The following is a 12,618-nucleotide window of genomic DNA, read 5'->3' as shown; positions in this document are numbered from 1 at the left end:
TAATAAATAGTCATTGCACAGTTTTTAGGAAGCAAATAAAAATTTTATTCAGAGATAATCAAAGCTTACTTTTGCAATTATATATTGCAAAAGTAAGCTTTGATTATCTCTGAATAAAATTTTTATGTACTTTCTAAAAACTGTGAAGCGACTATTTATTAACCACCTTTATACATCCTATCGACTTCCTAGTAACATCCTGTCAACTATCTGTGGCGAATAGTCGACAGGATGTTACTAGCAAGTTCTTAGGATGTATAAAGGTGGTCAATAAATAGTCGCTTCACAGTTGACACTTTCTAACGACATAAGATAATAAGCAGTCGGTAAGAATTCTATCGACATTTTATATCTATACTTTCAATTCAATATCGGTGGCCAATAGTCGGTAGGAGGTTACTAGGAAGTTGTTACGGTGTCTAAAGACGTTTTATAGAATGTCGATAGGTTCTAGTAACATTTGTCTAAAGACGGTTTATAAAATGTTACTAAAATTTTTTGTAAGGGGAGAGCACCATATTCATGAAGGGGTGCTGGAGCTTGCGCGCTCACTTGTTCCTTCGTCCTCTCCTTCGGGCTATTTGCTTGTACTGACGATCACCGTCGATGGTTATAGTTTAATATGTGAAGCGCAGTGACATCGCGCCTATTCGCTTGGACTCTCTCTAGCGAAGGGCGCAAGTAGTTTACAAGGTTGCGAATACTGGGTGGACTCACTCGAGAACTTTTCTTTAAAGCGGCCATCATTCAGGAACAACACTGTGGCCTCTAAACATCGCTCATTGCGCACGTAGGCCCACTCTTCGAGGTTGAAGGCTTGCGTAACAGAACGCATCGTCATCCGCACGCGCACACAAGACGACTAGCGCATGTCTCAGCCCAAGAGAGCGGCCCAAGCGCAAAATATGAATACTAGAGCACTTTGCAATACATCCATTCCTCGTTCCCTCGTGTCTACATGTTACATGGTGTCAGAAGTGGCGAACACGGTTTAGCACCGTCGTTCGTATTCACAGCGTAGGCTTCCACGTTGCAAACGCCCCAGCAGGCACTCCCGTGAAATCGTGACAAGCATGGCATTGTCAATAATCCCGTCGCCGCAACCGCTGGACACAATGGGAGAGGCATTTCGCAGCTGGGCGGTCTGGAAGAAAAACTTCGACCTGTACGCAATGGCAACGAAGCTTAAAGAACAAGCAAAGGAGGTTCAAGCGGCAACCTTCCTAGTGGCAATCGGTCAAGAAGCAAGACAATCTTTCAGGTTTCACTTTAACGTTTGAGAATGATGACAACAAGCACAACAACAAGATTCTCATCGAAAAACTTGAGGCGCACTTCAAGCCAACAGCCAACCTCACATTCAATGAATTTAGCTTTGGCTCCATGAATCAGTAAGATGGTGAGTCGTTCAACCATTGGCTCACAGAGGTTTGGACGCTTGCACAACAATGCCGTGTCTGACGCTCTAGAAGAACGAAGGCTGCATAGCAGATTCAGTTTTGGCATGAATGACAAAATTCTGCAGCAGAGACACGTATTGGAAAGTGCGTATTGCACCAAAACTGTCGAAATCTGCCATGCAAGCGAACAAGGCAAGGGACGTTTTAATGAAATGCAGGACGCATGCCCTGCTAGAATAGATGCAGTGAAATCAAAAGCTAACATTTGCTTTAGATGTGGAATCGATAAACCTAAAAGTGGAAATTGCCCCGCCCTGGGTAAGCATTTTGATAGATAGTTGGGTGTGTTGGTTAAGCATGATTTCTGAAGTGAAGGCGCTAAAATGACGGAGGACAAAGAAGAAACACACACACACACAGGGCGCCACTTTCAACAATGTTTAATCAGGAAAAAAATGCCACCGATTCTTCTTCTTTGTCCTCCGTCATTTTAGCGCCTTCACTTCAGAAATCCTGGGTAAGCAATGCCGCAAATGCAGAGGCCGCAACGATTTCCCATCTGCATGTCGAAGGCTACCGTCACGACAGCACAACAAACGACTAAGTGTACAAGATGTTTAGATAATGCGCGACGAAGAACAGTTTCTTTAAACGATTCAAGACAGTACTGTAGATCGGGTTGATCGTTGGTCTACGGGAGTCGTTATCGCAAGCTAAAACGTGTTGGTGGGCTAGTTGGTCAGAATCCGTGATAGAGTGTATAAGCGCGAGAGAACGAGGACGCAGAAAGAAACAGATACACAGAGACAGCGCTTCACACGCAACTATAGGCTTTATTTTCTTATGCATCGATCAATATATACCCTAGGAGCGGAAACAAACGTGACAGCAAAAAAGAACATTCAGTGGTGCATTTCGATGAACCGTACACGTGCGCAAGGCATGGCGAAAAAATATACTGCAATGATTATAAAGATAAGACGAGGAATCGTATCTCCTTTTCAGATAGCGACACTGAAGGTTTGCTCACGCACCTTTCCTCTAATTTTCCACTTTCGTAGGCCTCCACAATCTCCCTTGTCATCCTACAATGAGCCCTATACAGAATGGAAGTACCTTCAAACATGAGTTTGCAGAAATAATTACGGCACTGAGTACCCAAATGACCCGAGATTACACTAGTGACGTTGTATTGATGTCCTTTCAATCTCTCATTGATGCATCTGCCAGTCTGACCAATATACGTCCTTCTGCACGAAAGCGGAATGGCATAGACAACGTTGGGAGTGCAGCTTAGAAATTGTTTGCTATGTTGAGTAGAACATGCGTGCGTGTTGTTATTCTCTGTATTAATCTGTTTGCATAGCTTCTGTAGGCGCACAGGGTTAGAGAAAACCATGTCCACCACCGATTGCGCCGCTATCCTTCCGACATTATGTGAAATGCAATAAATGTATGGTACCACAGCAACTTGCTTTGCTTTAGAATTGGCACTGCTTCAATTTGATGCGTTTTTACACTTCCTGCTTAAGCCCTCCATGAGAGAGGTGAGCATATGCATCGGGTAACCAGAATCGGCCAGGCGCTTGGCCTGATACCTGAAACTGGCTTCCACATTCTGGTCACATGACTTCGTCAGTTGATTATCGAAACACGATGTTACTACTCCGCGTTTTACAAGTTTTTAATGAGCGGAATGATATGAAAACGTATTGCCTCTCAGCTGATAACACTGGAGTCGCAGAAACAAGACGAGACAGCTGCGTTCGATGCGAACGAAATCGAATTCGTCTTTTTTTTTATTGCTTTTCTTTAGCGCGCGCGCTTCTGGAGCCCGCCATCTTCTTTCTCTTCTTGTCCACTCCTATGAGTTTCAACAGCTTCTGGCCACGAAAAGCTTTCTTCTCATCATTGGAAGCAGCCTTCAAGTGTGTAAAGATGTTGTACTGGTCTCCGAACGAGTCTTCTTTTCGTTTTTAAGAGACAGAAGTGCAGCTTCGTTGACTCCAGAATATACTTCAATGACCTTACCCAGGTTCCAGAAGGATCTAGGAGTGCGTGTTCCGATTAAAACGATATTTCCTTGGTTCACCATCATTACTTGCTTTCTTGCGTTACACTGCTCTCTCAGTTCTTTCAGATACTCCCTGTTCCATCTTTTCCAGCAATCTTTCGTAATTTTTTGCTTATTTCTCCACATTTCTTCTATGCTGACCTTTTTTTTTTAGCTTCGGCTCTGTCTTTAATCCTATGCTTTCCACGTATTATATCAGCCGGCGTAACTGTTAGAGGCGCATCCGGTTCGCTGTGTACATAGGTCAATGGCCTGTTATTAAGGATAGCTTCAACTTTAGTTGTTATTGTTTGCATCTCTTCTCTTGACAACAGTCTTTTTCGAATAACATTCCTCATTGCTGATTTCATGCTTCGTACCAAGAGCAGCAGCAACGGCAGCAAGTTGAATTATCATCCGGGGACACCTGCGTGACCCTGGAGCCTACTTCGATAAGACTGACGTAGGCGTTGAAGATTGAATGCCTGAATATGAGCGCTTGAGTGACCACAACCATTCGGACCTGACATTCGTGCTACCGAACGCGTCGTTTTATCTAAAAGGCACGGTAATAGTATGGCTCCACGAAGAGGAGAATGAAAGTCTATCGCCTATCGCCACTGGCTGTACCAGTGCTTTCTCAAATCGCAAACCGAGAAAATGAAAGCGGTGCTGAAAAAACAGAAAGAAAAGAAAACATACACTCGCCAAGAATAAAATAAAAATAAAACACACGACTTTTCGCGCCCCGTACGGGTCCCTTGATTACAATGAAGATATAGCATGACCGCGCGACTATTTATGGGTGAGGTGGCGCAGCGTTCGGGTATATATCTCGGGGAGATTACCCTGCGTTCTGTTTATCGTGCATCTAGTTGATTGAGAGTTGCAAGGTTCTGAAAGCAAATAGGTAGATGAGTGTTCCTCGGTGGCGATCATGAGTGCCGAGTCCCCGTAAACGCTAATAATAACTGAAGCACTAACTCTCGAGAATGACCTATGCAATTCATGCATCTCTTCGGTACCTTGATTAAACTACCATGCGGCAGGAACAATAAAAATTTGGATTTGTGTTTGCATGGTTTCTATGCCTCGAAGAGCTGACTTTCGCCCAAGGTCGCCACCTAAGGATCAACGGCTCTAAAGACGCTTTCATAACCCGCCTGAATGGAGGACTGCAGATTATCGGGAGTTTTGTTTCAACTACTGCCACATCGACCACGTCGCCCGGTATTGTAACAACCGTGGGTCATCGCTGTTGACAGCCTCGTAACCCCTTTAAGCCTCACCGACTTAAACTATACCGGTACTCCCACCCTCCTTTTGAGGCGTACAACCTTGAAGGCACCAGTATCGCAATGCCACTCGCTACCTCCGCAAGGTTGCAGTAACGTGCACCACTAGAAGGTCGCCCGTCCTATTTTTCACCTTAACGACGTCGTCCGACCTCGCCGCTCAACCTTTGACAAGGAAACTCTGGGATCATGGAGTTCAAAGTCCACGATGCAGCGATATGTCCTAAGGGTAAATAAGATTTTATTAGGCATATGAGTTTTATTGGAGCAGCTTGAAGAAATGTCGCTTTGTCCAGCTAACTGCAAGCCTTTCAGCAACCTGGCTGTTCCGTACACTGATTATTGTAGACAGTCTCCCCTCTCTTGCTTGTTCCTGTACAGCACTCTTCATAATTTTTCTTACACTCAGTGAGCTGCGTTTGCACAGTTTCATCCCAGGCGTACATTTCGCACTCATATTTATCTGAAAAGAAATGAAAATAAATAGGCGACTATGCTTCTCTTAAGCAAAGTAAACATAATGCTGTCCAGAACGGTGCGACTACAATGTTTGAATATTCTAGCCCATACAATACCTTTTTAATGCGAACGTATTATATGCCCTAGAAAGCGGAAAATTTGGTATTGGTGTGGCCACGCCAGGGTCCGAAATAGCTACCAGCCGGCGAACGTTGGAGTCAAACCTATGAACATTGGTGTTAGTTAAGGCGAATGTATTTAAGGCTGGCATTGGTGGGGACCACGCCACTGTCAGAAGGCTACGAACCTATACGATGACCGGCGGGAGTCGAGCCCTTGACGTTTGGTCTTAATGCAAGGTTAATTGAGGCAACGGTAATTAAGTTAGCGTTAATTAAGACATCCGAACCCACAACCTTTGTTGGGAGTCAAACCGCGTTGGCATGAGCACGCCTTGGTGTGAAAAAGCTACGAACCCACCACGATCGGTTGGAGTTGAAGCTACGATCTTTGATGTTAATTAAGGCCGGTGTTGGCATAATCAAGCCATGATCGGAAAAGGCTACGAACTCGACACTATTGGTGGGAGTTGAACCCACGATCTTTTATGTTTACTGTGTGCCCCTCAAGCTGCCTTTAGCAGATTTTTTCCCAGTGTCCCTTCTTCCCTTTACTGCTTTGTACTGCGCGAAAGAGCAATAAACTTTCTATTATATTCTCTTTTATTCTACGTTAATCATGGCCGGCTTTGGGGTGACCATGTCATGGTCCGAGAAGGCTACAAACCCACGATCATTGGTGGGAGTCAAACACTCGAGCTTTCGTCTTAATTGAGGTGACGCTATTTATTGTACAGTTAACCAATATAGTTTATTCTCAACTACTGAACAAGCAACGGGTACCTTTATCATCCTAAGCCTTCTCATTTGCTATGTCACAAGCTTTCAGATTAATACATGTAGGAAGGAGTAAGTGCCCCTTGAATTTTTCATATTGAGCAGTATGTGAAACTAAAGTGAAATATTTAGTAAATATGTTTTTCAGCCACTGGAAATATCGTCAAAATAGCGATATTTTTACAGACCTATTATATGTATGATATTATTTCGCGTGTAATCGCACAAAAATAAAAAAAATATGAAGGTTACCGGTACTTCTAGAGTTATTGCTACATGGATAAATTTGTAGGTATCAGGATACTTAGAGTGGTTTAGTGTTCCGCAGGGAGTACCAGATAGCTCAACATATCTGTGTTAGGGCAGACATGTGTGAACGTGTGGAACGAACTTGTGTGCAATAGCAACAGAAAGAAAATGAGAGGTGGACGTGGCAACAACAACGGCAATGCATCCTTGTTTGCGAGGACGATGCCATGACAGAAGACGACGCTGCCATAACGACTTACCGCATGTCTCATGAAAAAGCGTTGCAAACTGTTCATTTCCATCATTGCCCAATCCTGAGCCTAGTCCTCTGCGTGAACTGAGATGGCTTTAGAAATTGGTGCAAGTCAAACGGGGTCTCAAAACTCTACAGAACACGAAAGCTGATGGCGAAACTTTCTCGCTCTCGTTTTGCTAAGACAATATCTGCTGTGCGACGTGAGGCAAGCTTTCATGAGTTCGCGTGAGCCCGGCAGAGTAGAATTTTGGTGGGTATGAATCCTAGTGAGCCCTAAGCAAAAAGTATAGGGACACCTAAGCCTTTCTTAATTGTGGTGAATGCGAAAGAACTAACGTCTCATTGAACGCCTCTGAGCGGTCTTTGGAGTATTGAACTACTCGCGGGCACACGAGCTCATTGAGACACTTGGCAAGCTCGGTAAACTTCGATCTGTGATGCCATGTTGCCTTGTGCAACTGCCGTAGAAAGTGATGGGGACGCTCCCGAGTAAGCCGTGTTGATTTTTAGGTCACCGCTTTCGTCACGCCGGGCTTGCCAATGAAAATTTCAGTCCAAGTAGTATGACACCATAAAGCAGAGTGCACAGGCCTGCAACATGGCTTGGTGGGGGTTGATTTCCCTTACCGAGGCGCAGATGAAACGCAGGTAAGAGCTTGCGCGTACAAGGAACGCGCAGATAACACAGACTTCTGAGGTTCATTGAAGATGCGCACACATCTAGCACTTTGGAAGCATATTTTTTTTAATGAGGATGTAATATTTTATTATTTGTTCAATGTCGCAAATTTTGAAAAAAGAAGCGGACAAAATTGATGTGTTTCACGTAGTTCTAAAGTAGAATGCTAATATGTGAGTGGGACCTACGCAAATCCTTCGTGAACATTGTATTTATTTCAGGGGGTATATAAGTAATTTATCACTGCGAAATCGGCGTTAAAGTCGACAGCTGGCGGATACACTGTCACGTTTTATTGTACTTTTCAACCCTCCAATGGAAGCGAATGATCGCCGGCATCCCACGTTTCATATATAGCCATGAAGGTCATGCGTCATAACATGGTCTATGAGATGTTAACATTCATAGCGACCGTCGTGATTGATAGCATCACGTGGAAGCAGTTAGACGACCGTCTGTTTCTTTTTTTTATTTCGAAAGCATGCCCTTAGGCATAATACAAAAGATGTTAGAAATACACGAACGGATTCGACTCGTGCGAAAAATCTAGGAGTGAACGATGATGGGGTCCACGAATCCAACGTTCAAGGTCGGGTGGGCAGCTAGGCCGAAGGCCTGTTGCCCGGAGATGGCGGAGACGGCTTAGATGAAGTCCTGGGCACGTCCATAATAGGTGTGTCACTGTCACATTTTAGATTCCTGTGTTGCAAAATGGGCACGATGAGCCGTAGAGACCATGGTACTGTTGTGGCCAGAAAGCGGTCACAGACGGGGTGAGGGCGACTCCGACACGTAGCCTCCTTAACGTAACTTCCTCTCGGCGGGTTAACGAACGAGGGAGGTCTGACACACACGGAGGTATGAGAGCTCGCGTGGTACGTCGGAGGTTTTCCTTTTCCCGGATCAGTCGTCCACAGGCGTCTCCAGGAATGTGGAAGTGGGTATGTTGTAATTTGTGGGTGGGTTCACATATCTGCTTCAAGGAGACACGGCTGGGGTGCTCGAGACACTCACTGGACGCTTATGACCCACGAAACACAGAACCTCTTAAAAACTTCTTGAAACGGCTACAAACGTCTATAGACGTCTTGGTCTATGATAAGACTGAAAATAGAATTTCTTCTAAACATAACCTCAGCACTTGGAATATGCTAGTATATATTCTATCGGTGGCAAAACCCACTACAGGTGTCACTAGAGTCTGTTTTGGTAAACGCATTCAGAATGTCTAACTCAAGAACTTTTCTAGATCTTTTTGTCTAAAAGTGCATAAAATGCCAAACGACGTGTTAAATGTGCGGTTACCGTCGGCGTTAGCGAATAAAAGACGCCTCAGACAAATCGAACTCGTTCGAAGCAACATAAGTTAATTGGCTTTAATATTAAATAATTTCACACCAGAACTTCAACAATCAAGGGCGTGTTATTGTTTTCCATACGGGACGCGCACACGACGCCTGGAAACCATTCTATGCTCGCGCAGCAGGTGTTTACAGCAGCAGGAGCGAAACGCTGGTGTTGCACAGCGGTGTCACAGAGCCACCGCGCTGCGACCACTTTGGCGGCACAATCCAAATTTGTCGGACATCTCATTCTGTGCTGGAAACACTGGGAGGCAGGAAGTTTGAAAAAACGGCCACTGCCGCCCGCTATTTCTCGGTGGTGGGTTCGTTATCCAGTTGTGCGTCATTCTAAGCCGTTCTGTACATTTATACTGGATATTAACTGGAGTCATTTAGCTGTGCTGATGCTGTGTGCCGTGTGTTTTGCATCAGTGCTTCGTGACATCGGCTGTATTGCGTGTTTTCGCCGACGGCTTACTACCACAATGGCGGGATCTGCGTTCGCCGCCTTCGTGTCTCGGTGCGCCTTTGTACGTCGCACGTTCGGGTAACACTTTTTCCGGTAAGTGAAATACATTGCGCTTCGTTTTTCGTCAACAATGTGAATATATTTAGGTGTTACCCGCGGCAATTCTTGATATATGGGCTCTTCTGCCCTGCGAGTTTTCGTAATTACTTTTATACGAGGGTTCTGCTTGTGTTCAGCCGTTCAGCACTACCGCGCTCCACGACTTCCGCAACAACAGCCAGAACTTTGACCTGCTTGTTAGCCTGTGGTTAACGTAGCACGAGCCAACCGAAAGGAGTGCATTCGAAGACGACGCGCTGGCTGTAATGCTGAGCCAGACTGAACTCGCCTTATTTTGTGTCCTTTTGTACTTACGTGTGCGCGCGTGTCAGTGACTATGCAGTTTGTAGCTATCCCACTTTATAGCAAAACAAAAAATATAACTGCAATGTTTACTTCATCTATACAATTTCAAATTAAATCGTCTGCTGATGTACAAATTTCACTTGTTTTGTTCTAAATAAGCAGCAAAACCTTTAACCTAGTAGGTGTTTCATCTGGGAGTGAAATCGCGACAGCTTGGCATTTATTAATGAATGACTGTGACTGAGTCACCTTATTTGTAATTGCAAATCTGCCTTTCAACTCACTTGATGCTATCTTCTTTTGTCCCTTTCACTCTATAGACGGCTGGACATCCTTCTTGTACCTTGGCGCTAGCTGGATGACGGGACCTCATGATCAGTGTAAGCCAATGTACTGTACCCTCTCTGGTCCTCCCAGTGCTTTTTATGTGGGTTAAGGCCAGGGAGTGCTTCGTGGTAAAATAGCTAGTTGGTGTCTCACCAACGGCCATTTTTTTGCACTGGTCCATTATAAGCTGCCACTATTATAACCAATTTCTCAGTGCCAGTGTACATACACATTTCTACTAATAATTAGTTTCCCTAAGCCTTACAAAATTTACCTGTAGGTAGTCATTGCTATGTAAGAACTCGCAAATTAACTCTGCTGTGTCATAGAAGTATTCCATACATGAGTAAAAATTTTCCACAACAGTGTACATTACACCTTGCTTCCCTAACGCACAAATGTATTCAAGCCAGTATTTGATTAGTTTGGTATTCTAAATGTTTTCTGTGTGATTTAGTTTCTTTACAGGAACTTATTGTACAGCATCAGCAAGCAGTCTAATTTAAGATTTATGTGTGCTGTAAAAGGTGCGATTTGTCGCTAGAATTGATAAAACAGGCCAAGGCTTCCATACAAGGACAAACTCAAATTTTGCTCTACCACCATCAGCACTTGGCTGGTGCTTGCAAAATGAATCGCATCAAGTAGCTTGTGCCAGACTGTTTTTTAACCTTATTGTGAGGAGATCACAAAGTGATCTGTGGAGGCGCCTGCCTCTGAGATAAAGATTGCGCTGCAACATATGTGCGTGTAGAACAGGCATGATGCTGAGGGTTCCAGCAGTTTGCAGAGGTTCTTTTAAAATTTTGTCATGACTGCAATTTTATCTGTGCTGTTTTTTATCACCTATTTCAATAATATCATTGGAGGTGTTATCAGAATTTATCAGTCTATTTGCCCTGGCCCATTAGCCTGCCACATTTGCCTTTTCACTAGGTGGGCAATTATTCTGCATGGACCATTACTTGAATAAACCTTTTTGTGTGCAGTGGCTTCTCAGTTGCAAGTCAGCATAGATGCTCAGAATTACCTGAGGCTATAGATACACTGATAATTTGCCACCTATACGAATCACTTTGCACTTTCTCATGCAAACAGCATGTTAACACTTCCAAGATACTTTCAACTTTGCATGACGCATCATCCAAGGTGTTGCGTCATTTGTGTGAGGTATTGCCCGAAGCCAATTAGGGTCACTTGAAGATATATCAACAAAAGTGATTGATCCAGCTAGGAGTGTTGCTTTGGAACACTACTTTATCACCAGTCCTCCTTTGCATGCTACCTGCTTACTCTGTACTGTGTCATGTTTAAGTTTGAAAGAAAGGCAACAGCTAGGCAGCGCAAAATGCCAAACTTGCTTTTAGTTCAACAATATAAGACGCTGTTTAACTTTTTAATTAAGTTAGTACATCATTTACCTGCAGAGTGAATTACTGTTTTAAACTAATTATATTTTGCAGGAAGCTTCTCAGACTTGTTTGACAGGTTGATAAGTGTCCACAAAACACCATACAATAATTTAAAGGCTGACTTTGACTGCTATGAAACTTAATGACTATATGCCAGGAACAAGGTCTCTGAGTTGAGGCGCTGGCTAACACTCCCAGCGTTCTACTAGGACACATAAATACCCAAGAAAGTGGATGGGAAAACGATGCCGCTGTAGCTCAATTGGTAGAGCATAGCACACGAAATGCGAAGGTTGTGGGTTCAGTTCCTACCTGCGGCAAGGTGTTTAATTTAATTTCCATTAATTTATCGTTTTTTATTTAATTTATCAAGCACAAGTAATTTCCCCTATGTTGTCCTTGGTGTCAGTGTTTGTTGGCTTCTTATGATAGGAAATATAGCAGTCATTTTAAACATCATTGCATACATACCTTAAGATACCCGTAATATAAGAGAAAGGAGTACTTAAATTTATTTTTAATGTGAGCAATACTTCTTACTTTGCACATATTGCTAATTGAAGTTCCAATTTCAACATTTCCATTTCCTCCCTTGCCCTTTTTTTCCTGTTCTGTGCAGGTATTGCTTGCCTATATCTACAAGAACCGTCACGGGTGGCCTGTGACAGCAAGCTTTTGTGGGCAGCCAGTGCTCTCCTACGGAGGCTGGCCTACTCTGGCAGCGGCGGCAATCATCTTCAAGATTGATCGATGATCACCTTTGCTGCTATTTGTCACTCTTCTTAATTACACTTTCTGCATCTTTTCTAATCTATTAGGTAATAAAGTATGAGTATGTGACATGGTGTGAAGTTGATGCCTTGCTGCATTTTCGCTTGCAATCACCTTTTATGCATGAAAAGCTCATCATACAATTTCTGAAAAAAATTAACAGCATATTATGATTTATCTTTCAGTTCTTGTAACATGCAACGTACAAGGAATTCACTAATGGATGGTATGCCGAAGAACTGGCCATTATTTCTGCGTGATGCTGTGCAAGCATGTGGTGTTAGCTTACAAGAGGCACCCAGAAAGTAAATTACAATTTACTTTTAAATGAAGCGTGGACATCAGAAAAAATATATTTATATTGCTAGTTAGAGTGGTTCACAGAGTGTTTTTCCAGATGTGTACTATCCTTTATTTCTTAACTCATTGCAGCACAGTGTTCTGTTTCGTATACTGGTGTAAGGCTATTGTGCCCCCTTAGCTGAAACCAGGATGTAATTTTTGCCTGAACTGCAGCATCACTGACAAAATTTTTCTTTGCTAGAAACTATTTCAATTTGATGGAGACCCAGCAGGGCGAAGTTTTGTCAATAATGACGTGTTT

General features: G+C 43.5%; 1 long non-coding RNA gene across 1 annotated transcript in view; it reads right to left on the bottom strand.

The window, feature by feature from the left end:
* Positions 1-5,005: 5,005 nt before the first annotated feature.
* The window catches only part of LOC139059900 (uncharacterized), a 71,800-nt gene continuing 64,187 nt past the window's right edge, over positions 5,006-12,618 (bottom strand). Inside the window, exon 5 of the long non-coding RNA XR_011514492.1 lies at positions 5,006-5,211. This is a non-coding gene — a long non-coding RNA (uncharacterized lncRNA). The remainder of the gene's footprint in view (positions 5,212-12,618) is intronic.

This window comes from Dermacentor albipictus, chromosome 5 (genome assembly GCF_038994185.2).
Source record: "Dermacentor albipictus isolate Rhodes 1998 colony chromosome 5, USDA_Dalb.pri_finalv2, whole genome shotgun sequence".
In the NCBI taxonomy this organism is placed as follows: domain Eukaryota; kingdom Metazoa; phylum Arthropoda; class Arachnida; order Ixodida; family Ixodidae; genus Dermacentor; species Dermacentor albipictus.
Note: the sequence above shows the minus strand (reverse complement) of the source record. Positions and strands in the feature narration are given on the sequence as shown.